The sequence below is a fragment of the Oncorhynchus clarkii genome, chromosome 31 (genome assembly GCF_045791955.1).
Source record: "Oncorhynchus clarkii lewisi isolate Uvic-CL-2024 chromosome 31, UVic_Ocla_1.0, whole genome shotgun sequence".
Classification (NCBI taxonomy): domain Eukaryota; kingdom Metazoa; phylum Chordata; class Actinopteri; order Salmoniformes; family Salmonidae; genus Oncorhynchus; species Oncorhynchus clarkii.
In genome coordinates, this window is record NC_092177.1 from 35,607,651 (window position 1) to 35,624,711 (window position 17,061).

General features: G+C 40.4%; 1 pseudogene; it reads right to left on the reverse strand.

The window, feature by feature from the left end:
- LOC139390562 (E3 ubiquitin-protein ligase RNF130-like) overlaps positions 1-17,061 on the reverse strand; it is a 77,812-nt pseudogene that overhangs the window by 23,046 nt on the left and 37,705 nt on the right.

Sequence of the window (17,061 nt, forward strand, 5' to 3'; positions counted from 1 at the left end):
GATGGGAGAACTAATACTATTAGTACCTGACTGCAATAAAACCATTCAAGTGTGGTAACTATGAGCTAGATGTGTGGATCTCAAGTTAGGATTGTATGCGAAGAAAAGATGTGCAGTTTTTCTGTTACATATATTTGAAATACGTAATACAAATACTTTGTCATTTGTATTTCAAATGGCCTGAACTACAATCCAATGTACTGTATTTTGTAACATGATACTTTTGAGACCTGTACAATTGTATTTGTCTGTAAATTTTTTTTTAAATAGTGGTTCATAATTTGGTGGCCCCCCTTTCACCCTGCATTGGTATCGGAAGTCTGATGGCACTATGGTGCGATAAGTGTCTGCTAAATGACCAAAATGTAAATGAAAAAAATGATCACTTGCAAAGCATGCTGGGTATTATTATAATGAGCTCCACCCCCGAAAGAAGGCCAATAATTATAATACCTGTTGTGCTTTGCAATTGTTCATTTTTACATGTACATTTTGGTCATTTAGCAGACACCTTTATCCAGGCAGTGCATTCAACTAATTTAGATAAACAACCACATATCACAGTCATAGCAAGTTAAGTGTTTATTTGTTACCGTTACTGAGAATGTTGTTGTAGTGAAGGCGTGTACTTGGAAATGTATTTTGAAAATACAAAATACCTGTAGGTATTTGTATTGTATCAAAATACAACTCTATAAAAGTACATTGATAAATTTATATTTTTGTAACGAGATACATTTTGATGTATCTTCTTGCCCACCTTTGACCCTAAGTACATAAACGCCAAATAAATACCATATTGTTAAAAACAAAAAGCGTAACCATTAGCAAACATACTCTATGTCCTACCTGGCTGCGGTCACGTGCGTTCGTAAAGCGGATCTTCTGGATGAAGTAGAAGATGAGCCAGGCAGAGGAGATGATCATGAGTACGATGAAGGAGATGGAGACGAAGACCAGGGAGCCGCGGTTGATATTCTTGGCCTGGCCACGCTGGCCCACCACCACACTCACCAGCACCGTCAGGTTCCTCTCCAGCAGACCCAGGATCTCCTTGCCCAGGATCTCAGTGATCATCACCGCCACAGTGTCACCCGTACCTGATGAACACAGTAGAGGGGAGTTAATAGCATAGTGGCTAGGTTTTTGTGGTAAACCAATCAGAGTTTTTGCATGTTTTCTTGTGACACGTCAAGTCAATGAAAGCAATAACCAGTTAGTCCCGATCCATGATTTTGGAGGCAGTCAGTTAGCATACACTTATTCACAGTTTGCACATGTTCCCTCCACTATATTCAATCTGCCAGCTTTTTTATGTCAGATCCATAACTCAATACTACTATTGGATAGGTAATTTCACGTCACCCATATTGACAGGATCCACAGAGCAAAGTCAATAACAGAGCCCCTTCCGATCCTGAATCAGTAGATTTAGAGGGTTCCCAACCAATTTCTCTTTAGCCACTATGAAAAGACACACAGAGCCAGTCGCCAGTCAACAGATTCTCATTCCTCTACATGATCATTAATCAGTTCCCTGCATTAGCATTTCAAGGCGTTAAGGTCCTGGAGCTGGGTTTTAATAGGGTGGCATAGAGAGAGTCTGCCATCCATCTGCATGGCATCACCAGCCAGTCCCAATAGACAGTGTCAGCGGATCAGATCTACTCTCCCTAGATCTGATCTACCCATTCCTCATTTATTAAGACAGGGTTCTGAACCCCTGCACAGCCAACCAGAGCTGTGTAGTGACGGATCGAATATCCCATGGCCTGAGGGAATACATGTGGAGACGAGAAACGTGTAAGAGAACGTATAATATATCAATTATGTGAAAAGGGGCTCCTGAATTTTTGTATACCCTATGTTGAAGAAATGTGAAATACGATGCCAACAAAGGTGATGTGGTATAATGGAATTCATTCATGGACAATGACCGCAATGCATTGCAGAGAAATTAGCCAGTGGAAAATAATCATTGTTTATTTTAAACTACATAAGCAGTGGTAGAGCCATCTGTGATCATCATAATCATCTCCATGTTAAGTTGGTGGTAGTAAGAGGGTCCAGACAGCTGACTGCTACAGGCCAGGGGGAGTCATGTTACTGCTGGAGACCACTCCTCTCTGTCCCTCTGGGCTCTTTACCACAGCTTGCCTTACCACTAATGGCAGCTGAAAGTGCACTGTGTGTGTCTGTGTGTGCTCGTGTGTGTAAGTGTGTCTACTGTACATCAGTGTGTGTGTACGGGAATCTGTCTAAATCTACGTGCCTGTTTACTACACATCTGTGTGTGCGTGTGTGTGTATATGCGCAGTTTAACTTGCCTCTGTGTTGACGAATTGCACACTGGTCACACACACACACACACACACACACACACACACACACACCTGTGATGAATTAGTTTGATGAGGGCTCTGTCTTGGGCAGGAAACATCCACTTTGAGTGGAGAAAACATGAGGCCTCTACCTTTCTCCTGTAGCACACATTCTCTATTTTCTAGAGACAGTGACTACCTGCATTCTCACTGTGACATGAACCTCTCTTTCTTTTTCTTCAGACATCCCTCCTTTTAGAACATGTATTGTTTTTCTTACAGACATCCCCCTTCCTCAAAACTGTCAAAACGACAAACAAGCCAAACGGCTTCATCCTCTTTCCCTTGTCAGATATTCTGTTTGTTTGTTGCACTTCCAGAATTAAACCAACATTGTGACGAAAGAATCATCAAGACTATCCTTCACCGATCATTTGGCTCCTAAAATCTACCTCTCTCTCCATCTCTTCCTCTCCCTCTCCCTCCTTCTCTTTCTCTGTACCTATCCTTCCCTCCCTCCCTCGCTCTCCCTCAGTGGAAGCCCTCTCTTAAAGGTGCCCTTTAGCCAAACGCCACCTGGCTACTGACTCAGCGTGTTTGGGGAGCACGGGTGCTACGGGATATGGGGTGATTGAGAGCACCCTTGCACTGAGCTACCTGACAAACAGAGGGAAGATGGAGGGAGGAAGGGATTTCTTCACGTCAAACTCATGTGTCAACTGACCACAACCATCTTTCTTCACTTCAAATTCGTGTCAACAGACCACTACTTAATTCAACCGCACCAAAACCACATGGCAGTGTCATTCTTGCTAGCAATCTGGCCATCCAGAATCACAACAGGCTGACTTCAGCCTCATGGAAGCGCACACATCATTTTTGTGACCATGGTCCCAAATTGAAGGGCGTCCACAGAACAACCACATTGTGGTTGGCTTGTGGTCAACCGCCGCAAAACAAGGTTCAAATTAACAGTAAGTTGTTAAACCACTGACCGACAACCTAGTTGGTCTACTGCTGACTATTGTAGTTGAGCTATGTCTACTCAAACACACAAATATGCATGCACTTACGCATGACACGTACGCACACATGCACAGAAAGACCCAAACACAACCCTCTTCAGTTAGGAATTGCACCTAATTTCAATAGAAATTGGCCCTCACTTCACTATCTAACGGCCATAAAGCAAGCAGGACAAACAACAAAGAGAAAGAAACCTTGACCTGAGACACGCCCCCTTGCCCCCGGTCCTAATACTGTACATACACACGCACCAGCTCCGCTTATCACGGAATACGTGCAGCTGGCTTGACAATATGCTCGATTGCCCAGGGTTAATGAGAAATCACGGCCAGTCAAAACTATGGCGCTGCACAATGGGCCGCTCCCATTAATCATTGGTTAGTTCACCATAGACCATGCACTGAACACACATGTAGGGACCTGGCCGGGCTAGACTAGGAAAGGATACCATATACCCAGCACAGTGCACGTGATGTACCAAAGCCCAGGGGGGAAATCAGCCATGACATGCACGTTGACTTATTAACTCCAGTGCCTCATGCCAAAAGGTGTGGATGTGAGTTTGGGAGATGGATAGCAAGAAAGCAGATACGAATGTGTGCGTTTCTGAAAATCTGTGGTTATGCCTGTGGAAAACATTTTTTTTTGTAAATTTAAGATTAACTAGTCCCCTTCCCCCCACTGTAATGCTGAAAACATAATAACAAGCTGACACAGAAAAAGGAGCGATACCTCGGGTTGACCTTGGACTTTCAAACTTCACTTAATTTGGATTAAACACATAACGACTTCTGGACACGTGATGTCTTCTGATGGAACCCCACACCAGTTACTCATAAAACCGAACACATCTAAAGTAGTTTCCTTTAATTACAATTCAATCATTGTTTGTTTTCTACAGCTACTGAGGATAGCTAAGTAATTCGATTTTAGTTGCCAAAATGTCGTCCTACAGTAAATACATGATGGCATAAGGGCAACGTAATGTTAAGTGGAAGGTAGCCTAGCGGTTAAGAGCATTGGACTAGTAACCGCTAGGTATCTGGTTCGGATCCCTGAGATAACTAAGTGACAAATCTGTTGTGCTATTTTTTTGTGTAAATAGCTCTGGATTAGAGTGTCTGCTAAATGACTAAAATGTAAATAATGTTGCTAAGTGTCATTGACTTTGCGCAGAGGGGAATGATATATGTGACCGACCACCTCGATTCGGTCTTATGTAGCAAAATCTGAAAGTGTTTTTTATATTGGATAAAAATAGAGACTCAGAGCTACTAAATGGTACATCATACGCTGCGGTTAAGGAAGAGTGGGAAAGCAATTCTGCTTTGAAAGTTGATGCACTTGTAACCCCACTTTTGAGAAAATGGCCTCGAATGTTTGGTACACCTACAGTACTGGAGAGCTCTTCTTTGTCTACAACTATTCAGCCTCTCTCAAACCCTCTTAAGTCTTAGCCCCACCCATCTCTTTAAGGATTCACATGTGAGGCCATGTACTAAAAAAATTGAAAAAATATGAAATGCTAATGCACTGAGTGTCAGCAAATTGCCCACTGCTTATTGAGGACACACACACGCGCTGCTTCTAGTCTGCAGCTACTTTTTGCAGTGAGAAAGTGCAGGGAGGTATCTATTTCGGCATATTAAAACACTACCATTTTTCCCCCGATCACGAGTATCATCCGATCCAACTAACAATTGTCTATTAACAGACACGATTACGAGTATGGCCATGTCGGCACACCCCTACCAGACACACTTGTCTAAATTGATGGGTAATGTGAAAGAAATGCTGTAACCACCCCACAGCCACAACTAGCTAAGTGGATGGGTCACTACTGTCTGGACATGTACACAGTGGTGTAAAGTACTTAAGTCGTATGGTACTTCACTATTTTTATTTTTTGATGACTTTTACTTCACTACATTCCTAAAGAATTTAATGTACTTTTTACTCCATACATTTTTCTCTGACATCCAATGAATTCTTAACTGACTTGCCTAGTTAAATAAAAAAAAAGGTAAAAATAAAATAATAATAATAATACAAAAACATTTTGAATGCTTAGCAGGACAGGAAAATGATCCAATTCACGCACTTATCAAGAGAACATTTCTGGTCATCCCTACTGCCTCTTATCTGGCGGACTCTCTTACCTGGCGGACTAAAACACACATGCTTCATTTGCTAATTATTTCTGTTGGAGAGTGCCCCTGGCCATCCGTAAATTTAAAAAAAACTAACATTTGAAATGATTTAGACTTTTACTTTTGATACTTAAGTATATTTTCCCAATTCCCTTTACTTTTGATAGTTAAGTACAGTGCATTCGGGAAAGTATTCAGACACCTTCCCCTTTTCCCCATTTTGTTCGTTACAGCCGTATTCTAAAATTGATTAAATAAATGTTTCCATCGCAAAGATTCAACCAAGACTTCAAACTAAACTTGGTTTTGAGCCCTGCACACACACAGCCTACAGGTTTTGGGCTGATAACCACCCAAAACACAGTAAGACGCTGAACTAGAATGAGACTGCAGGGACAACAAGAGCAGGCATAAACAAGTTGAGCTCTCTCTTGCTCTCTCTCTCTCTCTCAGCAGTTATCTGTAAATCTCCAAAGATAAGTCAAGTCTCCAGACAGGCATTCACCATAGAGGAAATCAGACAGAGCCAGGCAGGCACGTGCCCAGGCATGTTTACGTGCCTCACTCTTTGGCTTTGTTTTATGGGTGACGCCTAATGGCTGAACCTCGACCTGCCGTGATGGCTTGCTTCCAGATACTGATCCAAGGTCTGGTTCAATTTTTTCCCCTTATGGTCAAGGGTAGGATTGGCGAAAGGTCAGCTTTTCCTAGACCTGTGACTATGAGGAAATTCTATTCAGAGATTGTGTGACTAAATCACATCCTTTGCACCCCATTATAATTACAAGCAATTCACAATAAAAGCACCAACGCAAGGCTTTTTCTCATTTTCGTCCGCTCTTTGTCTCACCACCATCCCCCATGCACCACAGTGATCAGAGGCATGGTTATGAACATTAACACGCCCACATAAATCCTCGTCAGCAAAGGAAAACTTGCTGTTGTCAGTGTACCATCTTCTGTGAGGCTGACGTCTCTCTCTGCCCCACATCTCTACACATCATCTCTGGTACAGTGCCTTCAGAAAGTATTCACACCCCTTGATTTATTCCACATTCTGTTGTGTTACAGTCTGAATTCAAAAAATAGATGAAATAAAACATTTGCTCACCCATCTCAATATAATTACCCCATAATGACAAAGTGAAAACATGTTTAGACATTTTTTCTAATTTCTTGAAAATGAAATACAGAAATATCTAATTTAAATATTTTTTTTTTACATTCCCACCCCTGAGTCAATACATGTTAGAATCACCTTTTGCAATGACTACAGCTGTGAGTCTTTCTGGGCAAGTCTCTAAGAGCTTTGCACACCAGGATTGTGAAATATTTGAACATTATTATTTTTAAAATTCGTCAATCTCGGTCAAGTTGGTTGTTAATCATTGCTAAACAGTCATTTTCAAGTCTTGCCATAGATTTTCAAGGTTATTTAAGTCAAAACTGTAACTAGGCCACTCATGGACATTCAATGTCATCTTAGTATGAAACCCCAGTGTATATTTGGCCTTGTGTTTAGGTTATTGTCCTTCTGAAAGGTGAATTTGTCTCCAAGTTTGTGTTGGAACCAAGTCTTCCACTAGGATTTTGCCTGTGTTTAGTTCTATTCCTTTTCTTTTTATCCCCCCAAAATACCTTAGCCCTTGACACTGACAAGAATACCCATAACATGATGCAGCCACCACCATGCTTGAAAATACTAAGAGTGGTACTCAGTGATGTGTTGGATTTGCCTCAAACATAACGCTTTATATGTGCTGACCAACTCGCACGATGTTGGACGATGGATTGCACAAGCGATGTATAAGATGCCGGAGCTGTGTCTATTTCGGCCAGTTCCAAGATAAAGAAAACCACCTGAATTTCCAATGGAGCAATTGCCGAAGGCTATAGAGTGGAAGTTGCTACTTTGAGTAAACAAATCGCTAATTTGCACCAGCTATTGGGGAAGCCACGTCCTCCTCCTTCTCATTCTCCACTCCATTGGCAGCAAACACCACCAAGCTGAGGGGAGTCTCACCATCGGGCAGACTATCGTCATTGGATTGGCCATTGCTGCAGGAGGGTGCTGGTTCTTCTACAGTGGCTGCAGCTAGAGGCTGCATCACAGTACGGCGTGGGATTCGATGCCAGCAAGGACCTCTATCTCGACCCTCTACAGCGACGAAAGCAATGAGTGTTCTCCAGACGTCAAACAGCTTTGGATCCTGACGTTCCAGCGCCTTCAGGTCCAAGGTCGTCTGATCCGGATAATTCTTCTTCTGCCTGCGCTGTGTTTGCGCCAGGAGCTCTGATCTTCATGATCTGTGGTGGCCGAGTTGGAGTTGGAAAAACCAAGAATAAAAATGGAGCTGTGCAAAAGGCTTCGCAAGAAAACAATAATGGTAAATGGCTAGCTACTATTAAAAAAATTGGGAGCTCAATGGTAAAGCAAGTGTCAATCTAAGATACACGCACACTTTATTTTCCAGGTGCTAAATTCACTGACTTAATTGGAATTTTACCAGTAGTCAAGAAGCAGATTCCCGACCTGACAACAGTAGTGTTGCACGTTGGTTCGAATGACATTATGGGAGTGAAGTCTGAGAGACTCAGAAACAACTTCTTGTTGCTCTTGGAAACAGCTCGAAGCCTTGCGGGAAGAATCATTATCTCAGGAACCATCCAATCTCATCGCCATTGTGGGACAGAGTTTTAGTCATGTGTGGTCTTTTCATCTATGGGTAATGCGTCTTTCTAAAGACATGGGCACGTCATTTGTTGACAATTTTGATAGCTCTTCCAAAAACAGAGGAAGTTCGTCAATGATGGAATTCATCTGGGTGAAAATGGCGTCCACCTCCTATCATCCAACATGGAAAAGGTACTTAAACAATAAAAACGATATAGGGTTAGTCCCAGTATTGCTATAGCAAGTATTGAATCAGACTACCGTTTAACCACGTTTTCATAAACGTAGGGGTAATGTACTTAGTAATCTTTTCCCCATTCATTTGGTTCACACTGGCGATTATACTTGTGGAAACACCTCAAGTACCCCGGTCGATATCAACAATCAACATTTTTAAAAACTGTAAGGGACTTGTTTTTTTACATTTGAATATATGTAGTATATTGTCAAATGTTGATTTCATTAAGATTTTAGTTTCTCAGGCTAGTCCTGATTTCTTTGTTTTTATCTGAAACTTGGTTATCAAGGTGTTCTAATGATGCAGATATTGCACTGGATGGTTACAATGTTTTTTTTTTATAGAGCTGACAGGATGAGTAGATGGGGAGGAGTGGCTATCTATGCAAAAAAATGACCTCTCACTAATTAAATCTGTCTCCATTCCAAATCTATTTGAAATGTTTAGCTCTAAGTCTTACATTAGGTAACAACTGTAAAGTTAAACTTGTTGAGAGTATATCGCCCACGTTCTGCTAGTCAGAATATGCTTAGCCATTTAACAGAATTATTAGCCACTTTTATATCAACTGAAGTCATTTTCCGAGGAGATTTGAACTTTTGATTGGAAAACACAGGACTCAGACAGTTTTAAAGACTTTTGTACTGAGGTAAATCTCACACAATTAATCACTGAGCCAACAAGGCCAAATCTTAAGGTGCCTACAAAGTCCTCATTGCTTGATTACATACTAACAAATGCACCTGAGAAATATAGAGCTAGGGTAGTATAACCATTAGGTGTCAGTGATCACTGCCCCATTGCATGTGTTAGAGAATGTCAGAATTCATAGGGACAAACCTTGTATTATCACTAAAAGAAATTGCAGAAACTTTAGTGAACACGCTTTCTTACAGGATCTTTCCCATAGTAATCTTGAATCTATTTGTAATATACATGGAGCCGAGTTGGCGTTAGAAAAGTGTACTCATGTTTTTATTTCCATTGCGATAAACATGCTCCATACACTAAGGTTAGAGTGAAACATTTCTGATGCTATGCGTAAAAGAGATGTAGAATTGGCTAAGGCTAGAGACACGTATTCTTGTTCTGACTGGCTGACTTCTAGGCAGCTGAGAAACCTGTGCATCAGACTTGTTAGAAGAACAAAATCAATTTACTATGTTTAAATGACTTATGGGAATCCAGCCAAATTCTGGAAAGTAGTTAAAAACATTAAAGAGCAATATGCACTCCACACTCCCAAATCAGATAGGGTTGGATACTGGACTCATTACTGATACGAATGCCATTGCTAATGCCTTCAACAATCACTTCATTGCAGCAGGCAATCTTAATGAGAAAACGTCAACCACAAATGACGGATGAAAAGATACATATGAAGGGATTATGCATGAGTATGCTGATGGTCAGGGATTCTCACTAAGCCTCTTCACAGAGGATAAAGTTATTGATGCCTTGCTAGCCATAGACACTAAGAAAGCAAAAGGGGCTGACAAACTTGACCCAGGGTTGCTGGCTAGAGCTGCATCACTTATCTCTGGTGCTCTTATATTATTAACCTCATGTTGACCTCTGGGGTCATACCTAAGATTTGGAAAACTGCCTATGTGCTGACTCTGCACAAAGGTGGGGATACTGGTCACCTTGATAATTATCGACCAATCTCTAGGCTGTCTTGTCTTGCAAAAATGTAAAGAGTCATTGGTAAATGTACAGCTGCGCTATTTCTTGTCTGACAACTGCATACTGAACAAATTTCAGTCCGGTTTTAGACCAGGGCACAGCACTATCACAGCCACCACACTGGTTGTAAATTATATTGTAAGAGCCTTGGATAAGAAGTTGAACTGTGTTGCTTTGTTTGTTGACCTGTCGAAGGCTTTCGATACAGTTGATCATTCTCATCTGCTGAAGAGACTGACCTCATTGGGGTTGGCCTCAGATACATGTTTGTGGTTTCAGAATTATCTCAGTGATAGATCTCAGGCTATTATTTCAGATGGGGTAAAATCAGATGTTGTCACTGTACACAAAGGAGTCCCACAAGGTTCGATTTTAGGTCCTTTATTATTCACATAAATGATATCTGCAACTCAGTGAAAAAAATGCGGGTGCTTAATTCAAGTAAAACTAAGTATACTGTATTTTCACAATCCAATAGTATACAATTGGAAAAGCTGAACATTGCTATCCATGATGGCTCTCTTTTGGAATGTGTTCCCACCTAAAAATACCTTGGAATTTGGTTAGATGATAATATCTCTTTTAAAAATAACTGAGCTGGTAAAGAAGCTGAAATTGAGAATTCAATTTATAAATTTATAAATAAATCTGGTCTGTCATCACAGAAAGGAAATTGCACAGGCCACTTTTATGTCAGTGCTTGATTATGGCGATGTTTTATATATGCATGGATCAGCATCAGTACTGAAGAAATTGGATGCAGTGTATCATGCAGCGTTGCGCTTTGTTACTGGTGCAAACTTTTGCACACATCATTGCTTTTTGTACACTTTGGTTGGCTGGGACTCCCTGACATTTAGAAGGACCAGACACTGGTTGATATTGGTTTATAAAGCTGTCTCACAGAAACTTCCTAATTATCTTAACTCAAAAATCCAGTGGTCAAACAGTATTTATCAGACTCGGTCACGGGACATGCTAACGCTAGAGATACCCCAGATTCACTCCGAGTTAGGCAAAACGGCACTTGAATATCATGCTCCACACTCATGGAATGAATTGCAGAGAGAACTCCAGTTAGATGTTTTGGTGCCTGTAAGACAGTTTAAATGCACATTACATAAACTTTTTTATTATGAACTGTGATTGCTTTTTGTAATGTGTGTTTTTCTCATAGATGTTTATTCATTTTAATATTTTTAATCTCCATCTTGTACTTTTTTTATGTTTTAAATTTGTTTAGTTTTAAATTCTTATTAATTGCTTTGTTGTTTTTATCGTTGTATCACAGGACACAACTGTAAAATAAACTGTCTCAGCTTGTTTCTCCTGTTTATATAAAGGTTAATAATATGCAGGACATAAAGTGTTTTTCTTTGCCACATTTTCTGCAGTTTTACTTTAGTGCCTTATTGTAAAAAGGAATATTTTATTCTGTACAGGCTTCCTTCTTTTCACTCCATTATTCATCAGGTTCGTATTATGGAGTAACTACAATGTTGTTGATCCATCCTCAGTTCTATCACAGCCATTAAAGCTGTTTTAAAGTCACCATTGGCCTCATGGTGAAATCTTTGAGCGGTTTCCCTCCTCTCCGGCAACTAATTTAGGAAGGATGCCTGTATCTTTGTAGTGACTGGGTGTATTGATACATCATCCAAAGTGTAATTAATAGCTTCACCATACTCAAAGGGATATTCAATATTTTTCTTAAAACTGCATTGTTGGATAAGGGCTTGTGCCAAATACAATTTGATTTGTCGAGGAATTGGAAAACCTACCTGGTCTTTGTGATTGAATCGGTTTTAAATTCACAGCTCAGGGACCTTACAGATAATTGTATGTGTGAGGTTCAGAGATGAGGTAGTCATTCAAAAATCATGTTAAAGACTATTATTGCACACAAAGTGAGTCCATGCAACTTATGTTACTTGTTAATAATTGGTCTACTACTGAACTTATTTAAGCTTGCCATAATAAGGGGTTTGAATACTTATTTTCATTTTTAATTCATTTGAATTTTTTTTAATGGGGTAGTGTGTAGGCCAGTGACACAAAATCTCAATGTAATCAATTTAAAATACCGTATCTACGGTATATAAAACTCTGTCCCACAATGGCGATGAGATTGGATGGTTCCTGAGATAATGATTCTTCCCGCAAGGCTTCGAGCTGTTTCCAAGAGCAACAAGAAGTTGTTTCTGAGTCTCTCAGACTTCACTCCCATAATGTCATTCGAACCAACGTGCAACACTACTGTTGTCAGGTCGGGAATCTGCTTCTTGACTACTGGTAAAATTCCAATTAAGTCAGTGAATTTAGCACCTGGAAAATAAAGTGTGCGTGTATCTTAGATTGACACTTGCTTTACCATTGAGCTCCCGATTTTTTTAATAGTAGCTAGCCATTTACCATTATTGTTTTCTTGCAAAGCCTTTTGCACAGCTCCATTTTTATTCTTGGTTTTCCAACTCCAACTCGGCCACCACAGATCATGAAGATCAGAGCTCCTGGTGCAAACACAGCGCAGGCAGAAGAAGAATTATCCGGATCAGACGACCTTGGACCTGAAGGCGCTGGAACGTCAGGATCCAAAGCTGTTTGATGTCTGGAGAACACTCATTGCTTTCGTCGCTGTAGAGGGTCAAGATAGAGGTCCTCGCTGGCATCGAATCCCACGCCGTACCGTGATGCAGCTTCTAGCTGCAGCCACTGTAGAAGAACCAGCACCCTCTCGCGGCAATGGCCAATCCAATGACGTTAGTCTGCCCGATGGTGAGACTCCCCTCAGCTTGGTGGTGTTTGCTGCCAATGGAGTGGAGAATGAGAAGGAGGAGGACGTGGCTTCCCCAATAGCTGGTGCAAATTAGTGATTTGTTTACTCAAAGTAGCAACTTCCACTCTATAGCCTTCGGCAATTGCTCCATTGGAAATTCAGGTGGTTTTCTTTATCTTGGAACTGGCCGAAATAGACACAGCTCCGGCATCTTATACATCGCTTGTGCAATCCATCGTCCAACATCGTGCGAGTTGGTCAGCACATATAAAGCATTATGTTTGAGGCAAATCCAACACAACACATCACTGAGTATCACTCTTAGTATTTTCAAGCATGGTGGTGGCTGTATCATGTTATGGGTATTCTTGTCAGTGTCAAGGGCTAAGGTATTTTGGGGGGATAAAAAGAAAAGGAATAGAACTAAACACAGGCAAAAACCTAGTGGAAGACTTGGTTCCAACACAAACTTGGAGACAAATTCACCTTTCAGAAGGACAATAACCTAAACACAAGGCCAAATATACACTGGAGTTTCATACTAAGATGACATTGAATGTCCATGAGTGGCCTAGTTACAGTTTTGACTTAAATAACCTTGAAAATCTATGGCAAGACTTGAAAATGGCTGTTTAGCAATGATTAACCGAGATTGACGAATTTGAAAAAGAATAATGTGCAAATATTTCACAATCCTGGTGTGCAAAGCTCTTAGAGACTTGCCCAGAAAGACTCACAGCTGTAGTCATTGCAAAAGGTGATTCTAACATGTATTGACTCAGGGGTGGGAATGTAAAAAAATCACGCACCAGGTGATTTAGTTATTGTATCTAATTCACAACTAAATGTTTGTCAGTTGGATATCTTATAACAATTAAGTTAACTGTCTAAAATGTGCTAAATGCTCTGCATTTGTGCATTTGGTTTGCTACCATAGTAGCTAGTTAGCTATCTAGTTAACGTAAACTCACTCACTTTTGTACATCGACTCGGTCCATACAATTGACCTTATTTTAGCGCCCCAATAATGTAATACTTCCAGATCAACTGTAATGTCAATACCATTGTAAAGCATAATTTCTCCCCTTTCCAACAGACTTCATGCCGAGACCTCCACGCTGTGCGTTTCTGCATGATTCAAGAAGGCAATGAGCTCCGTCGGGTCTTTAAAAAAATGGCGGGTGGGCAAGCGAAACTAATGCGTGGTAGTGAGAAGGAGAGGAGATGTGTGGGAAAACTGCTTTTTTTCACTCGATCTGTCCAACTTATCACCTTGTCGCCTCTAAAATGTAAATAAAACACTATAAAGAGTTTATATAATGTGTCATTACATACCTATTTGAAAGTTTGTGTCGAATTTGAAACTGATTTTTAGGGCGGTGCTGAAGTGATCTTCAGAAGTAAACAGCGGCTTTGAGAATCATGATCGCTTGTAGTGATGACGCAAAAAATGACTAGGTATCCCCCCTTTACCCCGTCACTGTCCATCTTTTGTTTTTAAACGATGAGAGAAGTGCTACACCTGGTGGAGAGAGATTGTAAGACAGAAATAGTTGCTTTACGCGTGCTGTACGTTACGGCATGACATGTCACGACGTAACGGAGGGTCAGTTTTTTTCAACTTTTCTCCAATACTATAGAGCCTTTATCATGTCGATCAACGCTTGAATAGAAACGTAGTTCACACCCCAGATTTTGAAGTCAACGCAGTCGCTACAGTCCCATTAGTTCTCTTTGCAGCCTCGTTTGAATGTCGCGGTTGCGCACATTTGTACGGAATGGGGTGAGTTTACATTAAGTGGTTAGCTTCTTCCAAAATCAACCTTCGCTTGGTAACTGCAGAGAATCCCGCCCTGGATCAAGAGCTTGCTGTCTAATATTTGGTGTGCGTGCAGCCAACTGTGAGTAGCATTTTTTTGATACTTTTAGAACTTTATGAACTGGGATGTCTGTTCTGCAAATCGTTTACAGTGCCTTCAGAAAGTATTCATACCCCTTGACTTTTTTCACATTTTGTTGTGTTACAGCTTGAATATAAAATGGATAAAATGTAGATTTGTTTTGTCACTGACCTACACAAATGAATTACAAATTAAAAGCTGAAATGTCGAGTGAATAAGTATTCAACCACTTTGTTATGGCAAGCCTAAAGTTCAGGAGTAGAAATGTGCAAATTATTTTGTGTGTGCAATAATACTGTTCAACATGTTTTTGAATGACTACCTAATTTCTGTACCTCACAAATATAATTATCTGCAAGGTCCCTCAGTCGAGCAGTGAATTTCAAACACAGATTCAACCACAAAGACCTGAGAGATTTTACAATGCATTGCAAAGGACACCTATTGGTAGATGGGTTAACTTCTTGGTGACGGGACAGAATTTTCACGTCCAGATGAAATGCATGCCCAAATTCAACTGCCTGCTACTCATCCCCAGAAGATAAGATATGCAAATTATTGTGGATTTGGATAGAAAACACTGTGAAGTTTCTAAAACTGTTTGAATCATGTCTGTGAGTATAACAGAACTTATTTAGCAGACGAAACCCCGAGGACAAACCATTCAGACTTCTTGTTTTTTTGAGGTCACTCTCTTTTAAATGGGTTTTCATTGGGAATCCAGATTTCTAAAGGGACCTTCTTGCAGTTCCTATCGCTTCCACTGGATGTCAACAGTCTTTAGAAATTGGTTGAGGTTATTCCTTTGTGTAATGAAGAAGTATGGCTATCTTGAACGAGTGTCACTTCAAGTGTACTATTAGATAGAGGCGCGTGACCAGAAAGCTAGCTACAGTTTGTTTTCCTCCTGTATTGAACACAGATCATTCCATCTTCAATTTTAATCGATTATTTACGCAAAAAAATACCTAAAGTTCTATTACAAAAGTAGTTTGAAATGTTTTGGCAAAGTTTACAGGTAACTTTTGAGATATTTTATAGTCACGTTGCGCAAGTTGGAACCAGTGTTTTCTGGATCAAACGCGCCAAATAAATTGATATTTTGGATATATATCGACGGAATTAATCAAACAAAAGGACCGTTTGTGATGTTTATGGGACATATTGGAGTGCCAACAAAAGAAGCTTGTCATATTTAAGGCATAAATTATATTTTTATTTCTGCGTTTTGTGTCGCGCATGCAGGGTTGAAATATGGTTTCTCTATTTGTTTACGGAGGTGCTATCCTCAGATAATAGCATTGTTTGCTTTCGCCGAAAAGCCTTTTTGAAATCTGACATGTTGGCTGGATTCACAACAAGTGTAGCTTTAATTTGCTATCTTGCATGTGTGATTTAATGAATGTTAGATTTTTATAGTAATTTATTTGAATTTGGCGCTCTGCATTTTCCCTGCATTTTGGCCAGGTGGGACGCCCACATATCCCAGAAAGGTATTTTTATTTTTTTGTACCTTTTAGGGATAGGGGGCAGCATTTTCACTTTGGATGAATTGCGTGCCCATAGTGAACTTCCTCCTACTCTGTCCAAGATGCTAATATATGCATATTAGTATTACTATTGGATAGAAAACACTCTGAAGTTTCTAAAACTGTTAGAATTATGTCTGTGAGTATAACAGAACTCATAGGGCAGGCAAACTTCCAAACAGGAAGTGGAAATTCTGGGGCTGGTTGGTCAACTCATCGCCTATTCACATCCAAATAAGATATGGATCTGTTCGCACTTCCTACGCCTTCCACTAGATGTCAATAGTCAGTAGAACGTGGAATGAAGCCTCTAGTGTGATGTGGGACCGGATGGCAGCTATTTGAGTCACTAGTCTGGCAGAATGCAAGTTCCTGGTTACGCGCAGTAGTCATTATATCGCCTTGCATTCCATTACTCTGTAGACAAAACGAATGCTCCGGTTGGAACGATATTGGATATATATGATAATAGCATCCTGAAGATTGATTCTCTACTTAGTTTGACCAGTTTATTCGACCTGGAATATAACTTTTTGAAGTTTTCGTCCGAGTTCCCCTGGACCAGCGCCAGCTTTTGGACATGTGAACTAAACCTGCTAGCAAAAGTAGCTAATTGGACACTAGTAATGGACATTATCAACTGTAAATTCCGGTGTTCCTCAAGGTTCCATTTTAGGACCACTATTGTTTTCACTATATATTTTACCTCTTGGGGATGTTGTTCGAAAACATAATGTTAACTTTTACTGCTATGCGGATG